Below are 17,247 nucleotides of genomic sequence, written 5' to 3'. Positions count from 1 at the left end.
GGAATTTACTTCTCACGGTTCCAGAGTCTGGGAATCCCAAGATCAAGGCTCTGGTAGACTCAGTGTGTGGTAATGACCTGTTTCCTGGTTCACGGATGCTGCCTTCTCGCCTTGTCCTCACCCGGTGCAGGAGACCTCCTTTGTAAAGGCACTAATCCCATTCACGAGGACTTCACTCTCATGACCTTCTCACCTCCCCCAAAGACCCCACCTGCCAATTCCATCACCTTGGGGGACAGAATTTCAACATCTGAATTTCAGGGGGGCATAAATATTTGTAGCACTTGGGCAAGAGATCTGGAGACTTAGATCAAATGTACGTGGTGAGAAGTGGGTAGATACGAAGATCTGTTGAAAAATAGATTTGAGGGGAAGTTGAAAATTCAAGTTCAAGGGCTGGGGACATTATCTTCTGCACTTCTAGGAGCAAGACACTTTAGTTAGTGAACAAGACCTATCCGAGTGCACCAAGAACTTGGTAGGTACCAATCACTATGGTCATAGTAAGAAAACAGTACTTGTACACTTCACAGAATACAGGTCTTCACATGTCTTATTTCAGATCAATAAAAATCCACACAGCAGGCCAGGCGCGGTGGCTCAAGCCTGTAATCCCAGCACTTTGGGAGGCCGAGGTGGGTGGATCACGAGGTCATGAGATCGAGACCGTCCTGGTCAACATGGTGAAACCCCGTCTCTACTAAAAATACAAAAAAATAGGCTGGGCATGGTGGCGCGTGCCTGTAATCCCAGCTACTCAGGAGGCTGAGGCAGGAGAATTGCCTGAACCCAGGAGGCGGAGGTTGCGGTGAGCCGAGATCGCTCCATTGCACTCCAGCCTGGGTAACAAGAGCAAAACTCCGTCAAAAAAAAAAAAAAAAAATCCACACAGCAATGGCTGATCAAATATACCAATCCCAGGTTCCGTACATAGCCTGGGAGTCCTGCTGCTGAGACATACTCGCTTCTTTTTATTGTTTACATTTTCATAACGTAATTCCATAACACATAATGCATCATTTTCAACGTTAACTAACGTTTTCTATGTGAAAAGAAAGCGCTCTGTTAAAAGTTTCAGAAACAAGACAATTGAGTTAGGAACTTTTCTTAGATGTGTCATATTTATATGCCTAATTAAAAAAAAATTAGTAGCATCTACAAGCAATTCCAGAGAGATTAAAGGACTTAAAAACATTGGAAATGTAATTTAATAAACAATAATTAATATAAGGATTTTTTTAAAGTCTTAATATATTATTTTTGAATTTTGATCATGCGTTAGGTACCTTATAAAAGACACTCAGCTGCACCTAACACCACAAATACATACACCCCTCTCCACTTCCAATGATGGGTAAAGGGGGTAAAACTGTAAAATGAATATGAAACTGTAAATTAGAAGACACTATTTGGGACTTGCCAAGCCTCACCGTCCCTCTGATTCTTCGCCTATAAAAAAAGAAGCCAAGCACAGTGACTCACGCCTATATTCCCAACACTTTGGAAGACCGAGTCAGGCAGATCACTTGAAGTCAGGAGTTCAAGAACAGCCTGGCCAACCATGATGAAATCTCTCTACTAAAAATACAAAACTTAGCTGGGAATGGTGATGTGTCCCTGTAATCCCCATTACTCTGGAGGTTAAAACAGGAGAATTGCTTGAGGCTGGGAGGTGGAGGTTGCAGTGAGCCAAGATCACGCCACTGCATTCCAGTGCGGGCAACAGAGCAAGACTCCATCTGGAGAAAAAAAAAAGAAAGAAAATAGCTATTTGTGAAAAATGTATTCACCCTGTTTACTTCACACATGTATTTTAAAGATGAAACAAGATAAATATATGCCAAAGTATTTCCTAAATGTTAAAATATTATATAAATATATTATTTTTTAATGAAAAAGCTGAAAAAAGCAATTAAAATGCAAAACTATCAGCCTTCAAGACAAAATATTTGCGTGCTGTTTCACTCTCTTTGTGTAGTTCTTTCTGCTTGTTTACTTACTCTTTGGGAAAGGTTTCAAATATCCCTTAATAAATATTTTCATTGTTTGGCAGGACGAATAAAAAAAGAAATGGTAGCATGAATCACATTTGAAATTAAATCGTGACACACATTATCGTGTAGCTATTATGTAAATAATTAAACTGCATATTGTGCTTATTTATTCTAGACATTATGTGTCAAAATTGCATTTATGCTTGCTTTCCATTGTTGACAGAAATAGCTGTAATGAACACTGTGTATTTTACTACTTTTTCTCTAATCACTAGAAAAAAACTAATGAAATAAAAAAAATTAGGAAAAGATGCTTTTAGCCAGGCACGATGGCTCATGCCTGTAATTCCAGCACTTTGGGAGGCTGAGGTGGGTGGATCAACTGAGGTCAGGAGTTCGGGACCAGCCTGGCCAACATGGTGAAACCCCATCTCTACTAAAAATATAAAAATTAGCCAGGCATGGTGGCACACCTGTAATCCCAGCTACTTCGGAGGTTGAGACGAGAGAATTGCTTGAACCTGGGAGGCAGAGGCTGCAGTGAGCTGCAATCATGCCACTGCACTCCAGTCTAGGCAACAGAGGGAGACCCCTTCTTGAAAGAAAGGAAAGAAAGAAACCAAAGAAAGAAAGCAAGAAGGGAAGGAAGAAAGGAAGGAAGGAAGGAAGGAAGGAAGGAAGAAAGGAAAGAAGGAAGGAAGGAAGATGTTTTTAAACATTTTCAGACTTGATCTTTTAACCTTCTACTGGTATCATGCATCAGGATTCACTGTTAGATCAAACCAGGACATGGGCTGTCCAAAGGATCTGTAAATGTCTTGTGAAAGTAGAATGCAGTTCATTGATCATGGTAAAGAAGTCTTAAACCAACATCTTTAATTCTTTAACCAAAGAAGAGGCACATTCTTAAATCAAAGGAGTTGACATGCTTGTTGGAATGAGCTTTGGACAAGAAACCAGAAAGTCTGTAAGTCCCGCCTTTGGCACTGACTGTGTGTCCTTAGGCAAGTTGTTTGACCTCTCTGATCCTCACTTCGCCCATTCACTGATCATAGCATTTTGTCTGTGCACCACACTGCCTTGTTGTAAAGATCAAGGAGTTGTCAAGTTTGCAAGCACTTTGAAAACAGTGTGACATGTTAAACTGAAGGGAGCGTTTCCTCCTGTGCCTTTGGAGTCACTATCTGACAGCGCCTGCTCTGGACCGTAACTTCACACGAAGTTAGTATAGGCTTCATGCTCAAGAGCAGCACCAGTGACTTCCTGCCAACATCCTTCTGGGAAATGATGCCTTCTGGACTGAGCAAGCTTGCTGGACCCTCCCGAGTCTAGGAGGCAGCCTGCAGGGGCACCAAACTCCCCTTGCCACAGCACATTTCCAAGGTTTTGTGATTAAAAAGTTTGGAGACCAGGGGAGTGTGAAAAGTTAGCACCTTAATTGTTGAAAACTCTCAAAGATTCCAAACTTGTAAATCATGAAAGGCCACTGTTTAGCAGGCTGGAATGCTTTTGAAAAAGGCCAGCGATCAGAGATTGGCCTCGTTAATAACCACAGTAAAACCAGCTCTCGAAGCTCAAAGACACAGCTAATTAGGGCAGAAAAATTCAACCTCAAATTAAGAGAGAGAGAGAGTGTGTGTGCACGTACGTGTGTGTGTGCGTGTGTGTTTGTGCTTCTGAAGTGTAAAAGCTTTTCTCTCACAGAAGTATGTCTAAGTATATATTGGACATGTTCCAAGACCCACTGTAAGACAAAGCCAGAACTGCAGAACTGTCAAGGTGGGGTTAATCAACTCCCCGAGCGTCTGTGTGCCCATCTGTCCAGTAAAAAGGAATCAGCAACTTCCTCACCTAGAAACTGTCTAATCCTAAACTTTCAAAAGAGAGATGCAATAGACAGGAATTCTCAGAGGCTATGTTATAATGCTTTCCTGAATTTTTTTTAAAGTAATAACATATGTATGTGGCTCAGCCCAGGGAGTATTTGAGAATTTATTGAGCGCATCTACATGTTCTAGATAATGGGGATTTAGATATGAGTATCCGCTGATTCCTGCCCACGAGAATCTCGTGTCTGCTGCTAATCAGAGCCTGGTACCGAGAAGATCCTCGACATATGTCTAGGTCTTCTGAGTTATGAGAAGAGATTTTTCCCTAAGTAAAGGTCAGCTGCAGTGGACTCAAAATTCGCCACTTACTAAGATTATACAAAGGCTTAAAGCCCAGAGTCTATTTGTCAGTTGTCTTCTCAGTTTAAACTTAAAGAGTTCCAACAGCCTGAAAGAATAGCCTTGTCAATATCACTCTAATATTATATTGGTTAGTGAAAGGTCCCAATAGAAAAGAAATAGAGAATTAAGATTCAGCTCAGCTGGGCAACTCAAGGCCCTCCATCTTATTACTGATACTGCCTACATGGTACAAACAGTCAATGATTTTTTAAAGATACATAAATTCAGAGGCACTCTGAGTCCTATTCAGTGTGAGCCATGATCACAGGACACTTAATGCAAGCAGTATGTGACCAGCTCCCTCTGAGGGGAGCCAGTCCTTGGCCTGGGTGTGCAGGGAGAACATGGCACTTTCAACCGCAGACATCAGACAGGTTTCAAGGGTATAGGGATCTTGGCCCTGTATTTTAATGGATGGCTGGGTTTCTGGTTTTGGAAATGGGGACAGAAGGTAGCCCTTGCTATTGACAATATGGTCCACGGAGCAGAGCGTGGGCATCACCTGCAAGTTTGTGAGAAGTGCAGAATCTCAGGCAGCATCTTACAGAATTAGAATTTGTAGCTGAGATCCTTAGGGAATTAGTATGTTGAAGTTGAGAAGCGTTCTTCTTGACTAGAACACATGGATTTTATCGTGCAGAACACAACGTAGGATAGTTACAGAGAGAAAATGGGATACCTCTGTCATGCGGTCAGATTCTACAGCTCCTCCCAGCATAGTTATGAGATGCTAGAAAAATGCTTTTATCTCTCTGGATCTCGGTGTCTTCATCTGTAAAACTGGCTGATAAACTCTATTCTGCTCACTTCACAAGTCTGTTTTGAGAGGCAGGGAGATACCAAATGTGAAAATACTTTAGGTCTGAGTACCCACTTTTGCTGACAAATGGCCAACAGTTTTCTCTTTCAAAGTACTCTTGTTGAAAATGAGGCTTTCAGATAGGACCACAGATCCCCATGTTAACTCTGGAAGTCACATCTGGTAAAAACACCAGAAGAGCTTCCGGGGAATGGCCTCCCACATGGGAACAAACTCCAGAATAACTGTGGGCAGAGCAAAACCTAAGAAGTGCACAGGACTGGGACCCAATCCATCTGACTATATGATGTCTAGGGGATGCACAGATTAAGAAAGCAGAAAGCCTGCCCTCAGGGAGCCTACAATCTAATAAGGACTAGAATCTGTTCTACAGTAGAGCTTCAACAGATGTTCTAAAGTACCTACACATTCAGGCACAGAGGCTCATGCCTGTAACCTCAGTACTTTGAGAAGCCAAGGTGGGAAGACTGATTAAGGCTAGGAGTTTAAGACCAGCCTAACAACATAGTGAGACCCAATCTCTACAAATAAATTTTAAAAAATTAGCCTGGCATAGTGGCATGTGCCTATAATCTTAGCTACTTGGGAGGCTGAGAAGGGAGAATCGCTTGAACCCCAGAGTTAGAGGCTGCAGTGAGCTTTGATCACACCACTGCACCGTAGCCTAAATGACAAAGCAAGACCCTGTGTCTAAAAATAAATAAAACAGTAAAAATAAATAAAGGGCTTACCCAGTTCATATGGTAGGCTCAATCTTCTTATAGACTGAACCATCCAGAAGTGGTCCAGATAGGCCTGGAAGGGGGCGAAGAACTCAAGTTCAAATCCTAGCACTGCCTCATACTAAATGGGATCCAGAGAAAAGCACATGGGAAATGGGGTGCTGATACCACGACCCATGAGCTACTGTGAAGAAAGATCAAGTTGAAAGTAAGCAAACCATATAGATGTGTGCTCCCCTTCACTAGCTTAGTTTTTATTTTCTTTATAGCACTTAAAACTGCTATTTTTTGTATTTGTTAGTTTTTTGTCTCTCTCATTAAAATGTAAAATTCTCAGCAGCAGGGACTTTGAATGTCTTGTTCGTTGTGGTATTTTCAGCACCTAGAACAGTGCCTGGCACAAAGGAAGTGCTTAATGAGTCTGCTGAATGAATCAATTCCTTCTGCCCTGATATGGATCTTTCTGGAGCTAATTTAAACTTTCATGTTTGCAATTAGAGTTACAATTCCCAATGATCCTTACCTCCTGGTATTTACACCTTATGCTTTGAATCAAGGTGGGTCTGTGTGCCCAACAGAATATGGCAGAAGTGATGGTATGTCACTTTCGAGACTGGGTTATAAAAGTCGGCAATTCCCATTTTTGTTACTCTGTCACTCCCTTGCTCTTGGGTTACTTGCTCTGAGGGAAATTATTTCATGAGCAGCCCTAAGGAGAGACCCACCTAGTGAGGAACTGGAGTCTCCTGCCAACAGCCACATGAGTGAGCTTGGAAGTCAGTGGATCCTCAGACCCACTCAAATCTGCAGAGACTGCAGCCCCAGCTTGACTGCAATCCCATGGGAAATCCTGAGCCACAGTCCCACACCTGAGCCACAACCAGCTCCCGACACTCAGAAACTATGGGGAAAAAGTAAATTGTGGGTATTCTAAACTGCTAAGTTTGAGGGCAATTTGTTTTACAGCAATAAATAACTAACACACTCCTATTTAATGGCCACCAAACCCCAGCCATGATCTCTGAGATCCCTGGCTGGAGAAAAGGGATGACAACCCCCTCTACCCCACCACAACAGGAACAGATGAAGAAGCAGGCCAAGATGCTGAGGTTACACAAACATGTCTGTAAGAGGATTGGTCTCTGTCCTTAGCAAAAACAGCATTCATCGCCTCTAATTTGCCGTGAGAAGGAGACCCTGCTAGACTCTGGCTCTTCCCCCTAATGCAGAGATTTCACATCCCGTTGGGGGGTGGCGGGCATCTTTCACTGATTGCCTAATGCTTTTTGGCATTTGGCACTCTGCTTTTAACACTCTACCAAACACAGCTGAGACCTGAATAGAACAGAGAAACAACACTTTACTAAAGATTTTGGGAAAATCACAAAGAAATATTGAAAACTATCCACTGACAACATTAGTTTACACAAAAATATATATTTATCTTTTCACTGGCTCCTGTACCTCCCAAAAACCAGAGCCCAGAACCCTAGAGTACTTGCGTAGAAATCTCAATTTCCAACAATTACAGTCGCTAAAAAGGCTATTTGAATCCTATCTGCCTACTTAGGCAGGTGCCTTTTGCTGTCTTACGGCCCCAGGACTTCCCTCACTCAACACTGAGAAGTCAGCCATAAGGCAAGACTTCATCTCATTGGCTGTAGCTTACAATCAAGCATCCTCAAACATCAGGATATCATGTAAATATTCTCATCCCAATGGGATGAGATCCCATTGCTAACAGAAGATGGGGCCATTTCCCCCACAACCTTTATATCAGCTAGCTTCATCTGGGAGGAACAACCCTTCATCTATGTCCAAGATGTTCTCTTCTACCTTTCAGCAAGAAGAAAGTCCAAAGATTAACTCATGGTCCTAATCACAGAGCTGATGGACAAGCCAGGTCTAGGATTACCTCTAAGACTTCTCCTTAGCGGACCTGAAACTCTTTTCCAGTCACACAACCTGCTGGTATCTCCCAGTAACAGGTGAATTGTATGTTCTGTCCCATGATGGTACAACCTCAAAATTGGCATCTCAGAGGCTGTCCAGCTCAGTCACCTACTCATTGCTGAAATTCCCACTGCAGAACCTTCCTGGACATTCCAAGTGACAGGATGTCTACTACCTCTAGAGACCACTGATCCCATTCGAGGACGCCTCTAACAATAGAAAGCTTTGGTGCCTAATGGGCTGACATTATCTTCCCACCTAATACATGCACCGAATACCTTCCAATATTGAGTGCAGCTGTACCGTCTGGCCCGATGGGACACACCTTCTTTGACGGGCTGCCCCAACATTATGTCTTTCTCATCCATCTTTAGATGACATTGTCTGAAGGGCTTTCATCAAATCATTCACTCTTCTCCTCTTCTGTACTTTGGGATATGAAAAATCCAAACAGAATACCCTCCTCCAGACAAGGTCCAGCCAGTGCGAAATAAAGCAGGATTTTTTACTTCCTCTGGTGTCATTATCATAATTCTATTATAACAATGCAAGTTTTACACTAACTTATTTAGAAACTATATTACCCTATTGGTTCACAGTAATCTTGTGGGAAAAAAAAAAAAAAGACTCATTTTTCTATAAACTGCTGTTAATCCAGGTACCACCACCCAACCTTTTAAAACTCACTTTGGGGACCTAATTCATGACCACATATTTCTTTTAATTCAACAACAAATGCATGCATTTTGCTTTTTTTTTTTTTTTTTTTTTTTTTTTTTTTTTTTTTTTTTTTTTTTTGAGACAGGGTTTTGCTCTTTCACCCAGGCTGGAGTGCTGGAGTTCAGTGGTACAATCTCAGCTCACTGAAACCTGCACCTCATGGGCTTAAGCAATCCTCCCACTTCAGCCTCCTGAGTAGCTGGGACCACAGGCACACACCACCACGCCCAACTAATTTTTGCATTTTTGCAGAGACGGGGTTTCACCATGTTGTCCAGACTGATCTTAAACTCCTGAGCTCAAGCAATCTGCCTGCCAAAGTGCTAGGGTTACAGGCATGAGCCACTGCATGTGGCCCAGTAATTCTTTTTTTTTTTAATTGCATTTTAGGTTTTGGGGTACATGTGAAGAACATGCAAGATTGTTGCATAGGTACACACATGGCAGTGTGCTTTGCTGCCTTCCTCCCCTTCACCTACATCTGGCATTTCTCCCCATGCTATCTCTCCCCAACTCCTCCTCCCACTGTCCCTTCCCTATTTCCCCCCAAAAGACCCCATTGTGTGATGCTCCCCTCCCTGTGTCCACGTGTGGGCCCAGTAATTCTTTATGCAAAGCATTAATAGATACCATCATACAATATAGTTTTATAACTAAAATACAACAAAATCATAGGTATAAAGTTGTCTTCATAAAGGTAAGTGTGCTCAACTGAAAGCTATACAGTAGTGAGAAACATTAACAGCAAATGTAAATAAAAATAAACGTATTTTCCGAGGTTGGGCACAGAGGCTCATGCCTATGATCCCAGCACTTTGGGAGGCTGAGCTGGGAGGATCGCTTGAGCCCAGGAGTTGGAGACCAGCCTGGACAACGTAGGAAGACCCCGTCTCTACAGAGAATTTAAAAATTAGTCAAGTGAGATGGCACATGTGTGTAGTTCAAGCTACTCAGGAGGCTGTAGGGGGAGGGTCCCTGGGGCCCAGGAGGTCAAGGCTACAGTGAGCCATGGTCGTGCTGCTATGCTCCAGCCTGTGTGACACAGAGTGAGACCCTCTCTCAAAAACAAACAGGCTGAACACAGGTAGCTCATGGCTGTAATCCCAGCACTCTGGGAGATCTAGGCAGGTGGATCACCTGAGTCCAAAATTTTGAGACCAGCTATGGGTAACATTGTGAAACGCTGTCTCTATTAAAAAATACAAAAATTAGATGGGCATGGTGGCTTGCGCCTGTAGTCCCAGCTACTTGGGAGACTGCGGGGGGCAGATGACTTAAACCCAGGAAGTCAAGGCTGTTGTGGGCTGTGAACCCCCACTGCATTCCGGCCTGGGCAACAGAGTGAGTCTCTGTCTCAAAAAACAACGAACAGCCAGGTGTGGTGGTTCACGCCTGTAATCCCACCACTTTAGGAGGCTGAGGCAGGTGGATCTCCTGAGGTCAGGAGTTTGAGATCAGCCTGACCAACATGGCATAACAGCATCTCTACTAAAAATACAAAAATTAGCTAGGCATGGTGGTGCATGCCTGTAATCCCAGCTACTGGGGAGTCTGAGGCAGGAGAATCACTTGAACCTGGCAGGTGGAGGTTGCAGTGAGCCGAGATTGCCCCACTGCACTCCAGCCTGGGCAACAGAGCAAAACTCTATCTCAAAACAAACAAACATACAAACAAAAAGATATTCTCGTGTTTCATTAAGTATCCAAACGAACCAATCTTTTAGTCCTTTCTGTCTACACTATTTTGTATCCTCATTTTCTGCATCTGATTAGATCCCTGGATTTTATTTCACTTTTGGTGTGACATTCTCCACAGATAGAGCTCATTGACTGCTGCTCTAGGATGTTCCATGTTATGAATGAGATGTCGTTTCTCTATGCTACATCCTGTCAGTCCCTGTGCAGCACAGAGAAACCTCTTATTCCGCACTTCGAAACAGAACTTGTTGCACTGCTGCCCAGGACTGTATGTTTATCTCTGTTGATTGACTAACCCGTAATCTCAATCTCCAGAGATTTTTTTTTTTTTTTTTTTTGAGGTGGAGTCTCACTCTGTCACCAGGCTGGAGCGCAGTGGCACAATCTCAGCTCACTGCAATCTCTGCCTCCCCGAATTCAAGTGATTCTCCCGCCTCAGCCTCCGGAGTAGCTGGGATTACAGGCACCTGTCATCACGCCCAGCTAATTTTTTTGTATTTTTAATAGAGATGGGATTTCACCATCTTGAGCCTACCACATGATCCACCCACCTCAGCCTCCCATAGTGCTGGGATTACAGGCGTGAGCCACCACGCCTTACATGTCTCCAGAGATTTTTAATGAACTATTTCAGACATGCTCAAAAATATAGATGGCCAAGTGTGGTGACTCATGCCTGTAATCCCAGCACTTTGGGAGGCCGAGGTGGGTGAATCACATGAGGTCAGGAGTTCGAGACCAGCCTGGCTAACACGGCAAAATCCTGTCTCTACTAAAAATAAAAAAAAAATTAGGCCAGGTACAGTGGTAGGCGCCTGTAGTCCTGGCTTCTCAGGAAGCTGAGACAGGAGAATTGCTTGAACCCGGAGGCAGAGGTTGCAGTGAGCCAAGATGGCACAACTGCACTCCAGCCTGGGTGACAGAGTGAGACTCTGTCATATTATCAGAACCACCCATCTACTTAAAATCCTGCTTCAGAAAGTACATACTATCGGTTTGATCGGCACCTCCTCTACACCCTCCTTTGTACCACCTCCTTCCTCAAAGGAAGCTGCCATTTTGAACATGCTATTGATCATCCCAATGCATTTCTTTACATTTTCACTCTATCATATTGCTCGTGTTTTAAAACTTCATATGAATAGTTTCAGATGCTACATATCCCTCTGCAACTTGCTTTTTTTTCATTCAAAACTGTTTCGATACTTGTGTTGACACATGTAGCTATAAATGACTCATCTCACCTGCTCAGCAGTATCCCGAAGTCTGGATGGGTGACTTATTTCTTTTTTAGTTGATAGTTATTAAGATTTGTTTCCATTTTCCTCTCTCACAAAGAATGCCATAAAGAGCATGACTCTCACTGTTTCTCTCCGTACATGGATGAGTATCTCCAGTTCTAAGCCAAAGAGGAGAATTGCTAGATCATGAGTTACGTGCGTCTCTTGCTTCACTAGATACTGCCAACTCGATCCCTGAAGTTATCGAGCAAGTTACACTTCCACGGCAGTGTAGGACACGTACCGTGGCTCCCCCGCTCACCCCAGGTCAGCATGTATCAGGCTTAATTATTAGCCAATCCGATGGGTGTGAAACAGTTTCCCATTTACTCCTTGTCGTTAACCTTTATCTTGCCACCTCACTTATTCACGTGGTCCATTAATTAGATGCTCATGTCCACAAATAATAAAATACTCAAAAGCAGCTGAAACACATAAACAGAAGCCTAGAGGTAGGGTGGTTTTATCGTTGATCAATTTAGCGGCACAAGGACCAGGTGCTTCCATCTTTCTTCTCTACCACCTTGAGCTTTGGTATTCAGCTTATCTTCTCATGATAGAGAATTCGCAACTCCACACAATCGCATCCACAGGCAGGATGGTAAGTCCTCCTCCTGTGTCTCTTCATTAGTGAGAAATACCTTCCCCAGAGGCCCTCTGACCAGGTGCCCCTGCTTTTGCTCCACACCACATTGCATTACATGCTAACAGGTAAAGCAATGACAAGAAAGGGGAATGGACCATCCCTGGTCAGTTAAATTCATCAACATTCATCCTAGCCAATGGAATGTCCCTCTCCACAAAGCACAGGGAAGTCTCCAAACAAATTCAGGGCTCTACTAGCAATAAGGAGGAATGAGGACAATGACTGTTGGGTGACAATGATAGGTATCTGCCACTGTTGAGAAATAAAGTCCTTTTAGGCTGAATTCTAGAAACATCCTCCATTCTGGTGACAGATCTTATCACAGATATGAATATCAGCAGTTTCTGCTGTTCAACTCAAACAAAGTTCCCTTCTCCTACTTTTTTTGTTGGTTGGTTGGTTTGCTTGTTTGTTTTTTGTTTGTTTGTTTGTTTTTTGTTTTTGAGACTGAGTCTTGGTCTGTTGCCAGGCTGGAGCGCAGTGGCGCAGTCTCAGCTCACTGCAAACTCCACCTCCTGGGTTCAATCAATTCTTCCGCCTCGGCCTCCAGAGTAGCTGGGACTACAGGAATGTGCCAAATGCCTGGCTAATTTCTGTATTTTTAGTAGAGACAGGTTTTCACCATATTGGCCAGGATGGTCTCGACCTCTTAACCTTGCAATCCACATGCCTTGGCCTCCCAGAGTGCTGGGGGTTTGCTTGTTTTTTGAGATGGAGTCTTACTCTGTTGCCTAGGCTGGAGTGCAGTGGCATGGTATCGGCTCACCACAACCTCCACCACCCAGGTTCAAGTGATTCTCCTGCCTCAGCCTCCCAAGTAGCTGGAATTACAGGTGTGTGCCACCACACCCAGCTAATTTTTGCATTTTTAGTAGAGACAGGGTTTCACCACATTGACCAGGCTGGGCTCAAACTCCTGCCTCATGATCCACTCGCCTCGGCCTCCCAAAGTGTTGGGATTACGGGTGTGAGTCACCATGCCCGGCCACTCCTCTTACTTTTTCAACATGGAGCTCCATGGATTTTTCCAACCTCACTTTTTTCTCTTTTCTGTACCTACTCTTTTGATTCCAAGAATTTCTGTGTTTTTCCTGAAACCTTCTCTTCATACTTTAACTAATCACTGGAAATATAAGGAGTTTCTGGTTTCCATTCCCACCCCCACTCTGGTACCCCTGAGGGTATCCCTGTGTCATACCCAGCACCTCTCTTTTCTTAGGATGTGAACTGACACAAACGTTTATTACTTTAGCCATCCACAGCTATTCCTAACTGTTTATGGTCTTCCACGATGAGAGTTTCTGATCCAGAGTATCAGGTCGGTACTGAAGCAAATTTTTTGACCCATAAAAATGTTAAATGTGAGTAAACTTTGTATAGAAATAAACTTGTCGTTTATCTGTCTGTTCTCTGAGACCAGAACCAAAGATCCTTTAAAACTGGCACCAGAGGCCAAAAGTTTTTCTGGGCACTGATTCATTACTCATCAGCTACATCAGTGATTAAATATTTAAGTGCCAAGGAGTCTGTGATTAAATATTAATTCCCAGCCAGTCTGCTATGAAATATTTAAGGGCCTGTGAGTCTGAAGCATGCCGCTTTCAGCTCAGAGCAGAAAAGAGCCCTGTCAAGGCCGGATACCAGATGATGGAGCAAATGCATGAAGACAGGTTGGTGAGGAACTGTGCCAGGCTCCAGTGCGCCCAGATGCCCCCAGATGCTCCAAAGCACTGAGATCATGGACAGCACACAAGAATGGTCCATTTGTGAGTGACAACTCATCGCCATGAGGGATGAAGACCCCAACTTATTATGCACATTTCAGAGATGGGAGAATTGAGGCTCTCATCAGGGAGAGGTGGAGGGAATCACCCCAGGTTTTAGTGTCAGCAAGCAGTGGATCTTAACTAAGTTCCTGGACTCGCCCGTGTGGAGGAATTGCTGTCTTCTCAGCCCTCAGAGCACCATAGGTAAATAATTCTTATGTCGTCTTTGTATCAGTAAAAAATTATCCGCCCTCCAGTTTTAAATGGAGGGAAATTAGTACAGGAAATCAATTTCAAAAGGTTTAGAAGAGCAAAAAAGAGAATCAAATGGCATTCATGGGACCAAAAGGAAAAGAGGACCGTACTCGGAGGTCAGAGCCTGCTCTCACTGCCGCGTTCTGGGACCGACCGTGTCTCCGTGGGTTCTGGATCTGCCAGAGATGCATCTTCTCAACTAAAGTTCCAGCTGCTGAAAGGACACTGATTCTTTCCAGCCAGCCACCCCCTCCTGCTGCCACGTCAGCCAGCAGGGTGGTCAGCAACACCATCCTGTCTGAGTCACAGCAGAATCTTTCTCATCCTTCCTGCTCTGGTCAATCTCCCACTTACATCTCCTACTGGCAGAAGCAGACAGAAGCTTGCTGGCAAAGAAACCTAAGAAATGGCGTCCGCAGACTTTTAGTCCCAAGAGAATATAAAAAGATGTGTGCAGAACTAAGAAATAACAGATAAATCATAAGCACCGCCCCCTTGCTACCTGAGGAAAATCACTCCAGGTTCATAAGTGAAGTTTGGCCTCCCCTGTCTTTTACTGTAAAATAAAACCTTCGTAAGTTTGAAGAGTTTCTCTAGGATTTGACCTTAAAATATGGGGGATCAGCTACTTCTCTTTTCTTGGTCAACCCTAGAACTAAAAGAATGATTGATTTAGTTAAAAGTTGCAGATTTCATTTCTGTTTGCCATTCTCAAATTTTCCCAAATTGATGTGGTTATAAAGAAACACTTGAATAGAAAAACTTGCAGAGACACCAGCCCAGGTAGGATCATAAATGCTCCATGAGTGAGGCAGCTCAGCCTGTCCATTTTCTGACAGAAAAACCTTAGTGCCGGCCGGGCGTGGTAGCTCACACCTGTAATTCCAGCACTTTGAGGGGCCGAGGTGGGTGGATCACCTGAAGTCGGGAGCTCGAGACCAGCCTGACCAACATGAAGAAACTTTATCTCTACTAAAATTACAAAATTAGCCAGGTGTGGTGGCGGGTGCCTGTACTTGGGAGGCTGAGACAGGAGAATCACTTGACCCCAGGAAGTAGAGGTTACAGTGAGCAGGGATCACGCCATTGTACTTCAGCCTGGGCAACAAGAGCAAAAAAAAAAAAAAAAAGCAAGGACTTCAGAAGACTTTAGCCTGAACAGCCGCAGCCCACTCCGACGATTCCAGCCTTACCTGTATCGTGTCATGCTTGTCTGTGCCTGGCAAGCTTGTCTTTTAACACAGATGAACATTTTTCCTCACCACTTACGCATTGCTTTCATCTTGGCCAGTGAAAAAAAAAATAAGAAAGAATAATGCATTTTACATATTTTACAGTTTTTAAGACATTTTTTCCATCCATTATCTCCATTGACCCCAAAGAGAATCCTGTAAACTCAAGCCCAGGGCGGTGATCCCCATCTCCGAGTGTATGGATGGGCACAAAAAAGTTTAAGGAAGCTGTTCAAGGGCACGTAGTCAAGTACCTGCCGGATAGGAGATGCCCAGAACGTTCTTATTGAATAAATGATCAAATGAAAAACTAAACAGGCCAGAGTCATCATTCATAAAAACCAGAGCTGGAAGACGCATCCAAGTTGGAGTTCAGCGGGAAGAAGACTTCGTTAGGAGAGAAACCAGTTATAAGGACAGAGCAGAGACGGGAGCTGGCAGCAAAATCCTGATTCCCAGGGCTGTGAAGGATTTGGGAGGCGACTCCCAGAACCCACAGGGAACTCAACATCCGGCTACTTTGAGACCTGGCAGGAGGAAGATTGTCATTACAGAAACTCCTATAAGCAGAGTGCTGCTTCTAGAAGAATCCCTGACTCTGGCCCATCTTCCACGCACAGTGGTGAACGCTCTGGGGTTTGGGAGCATCACCATCAGCCCAAAGGCTCAGGGGGTCCCATCAGGTCTCTGATTATTTACATTCCATTGTCCTTGTCACCCCCTGCCACATATACACCACCCCCATCAACCTGCCCTTCCCCTACCTCCTACCCCCGAGTCTCATGAGCTTCTGCCCTTTGCAACTCTTGCCCCTCCTCACCCTCAGTTCCTCCCCACCACCACCGCCGTTATAAAAACAGACAGAACCTACTGGCTGGATTTGCCTGATCCCTAATCCAGGGTGACATTCCAGGCAAACCACCACGTCGTTTTCCTTTCTTTCCCTGTTCAGGGGCCTGCCTTTATGCTGACTCCATTGCACTTGTTTTGAGACAAGGGGGAAGATGTGCAGTCTATTACCCTTATAAACCAGCTCCTTTCTTCCTCTCTCTGCCATTTAAAAGGGCCTTTCTATTTGACTGAGCAAGAAAAGGAACTCTAAGAGGGGAATTAACATTGTCCCTATTATATTGTCCAATTAACACTTGTCCCGTCAAAGGCTGAGTAGGAAGCCAGGAGCCTTGGTCAATGAGAACTTTTAATCCCTCAGGTAAATGCAAAGTCGCATTGAACACGATCAAAGGGCAGATCTCAATATATTCTCTCCCCAAACCCCTTCCCTCCCCCCTCATGCATAGGACTGTATGAGGCTGCTGAGTGCTGGTTTGAATTAGTTTCAACCTTCCTTTGTGGCCATGTTGGGTGAAAATGTGGGGGATGGTTGGTCAGACGTTTAAAAACTCACACCAAGGTTCCTAATTCCCTTCAAGACAAAGACACAACAGACACGTTGAAGTAATGACAACCCAACCATCTTCTTTTAAAAAAAATCGATTTCCTCTCTGCAGGTACTAGGCTCAGCACCATTATTAAAACAAAGTAAATTATGCTAATAGTTAATCCTTTTGAGGGACGGAATTTAGGGGTCAGTTTCTTCGTTCTGTAGAATGCCGCATTCATTGAGATCTGACCCATGAGAAACAGGTCAGGCAAATAGAATAGGGACTTCAGCTGGAGGGCCGGGACTCTGAAACACTTGGAGTCCTTCCTTCTGAGCCTAACATACTTCTTTTGACATAGTAGGTGCTAAGAACTTACTTATGAGTAAAAGTGTCTGGAGAGGGGATTTGCTTAGGGATACATTTAAGATCTAGACCACTTCAAGAAGGTTCAAACTGGTTTACCAAGATGAAAACTTAACATAAGAGAAAAGGAAAAGTAGGATGGTATGTTGAAACCAAGGATGGGTTCATTCAGAGGAGCTCATGCT

This window comes from Saimiri boliviensis, chromosome 1, assembly GCF_048565385.1.
Source record: "Saimiri boliviensis isolate mSaiBol1 chromosome 1, mSaiBol1.pri, whole genome shotgun sequence".
Taxonomy (NCBI): Eukaryota; Metazoa; Chordata; class Mammalia; order Primates; family Cebidae; genus Saimiri; species Saimiri boliviensis.
This window is presented reverse-complemented; position numbering follows the sequence as displayed.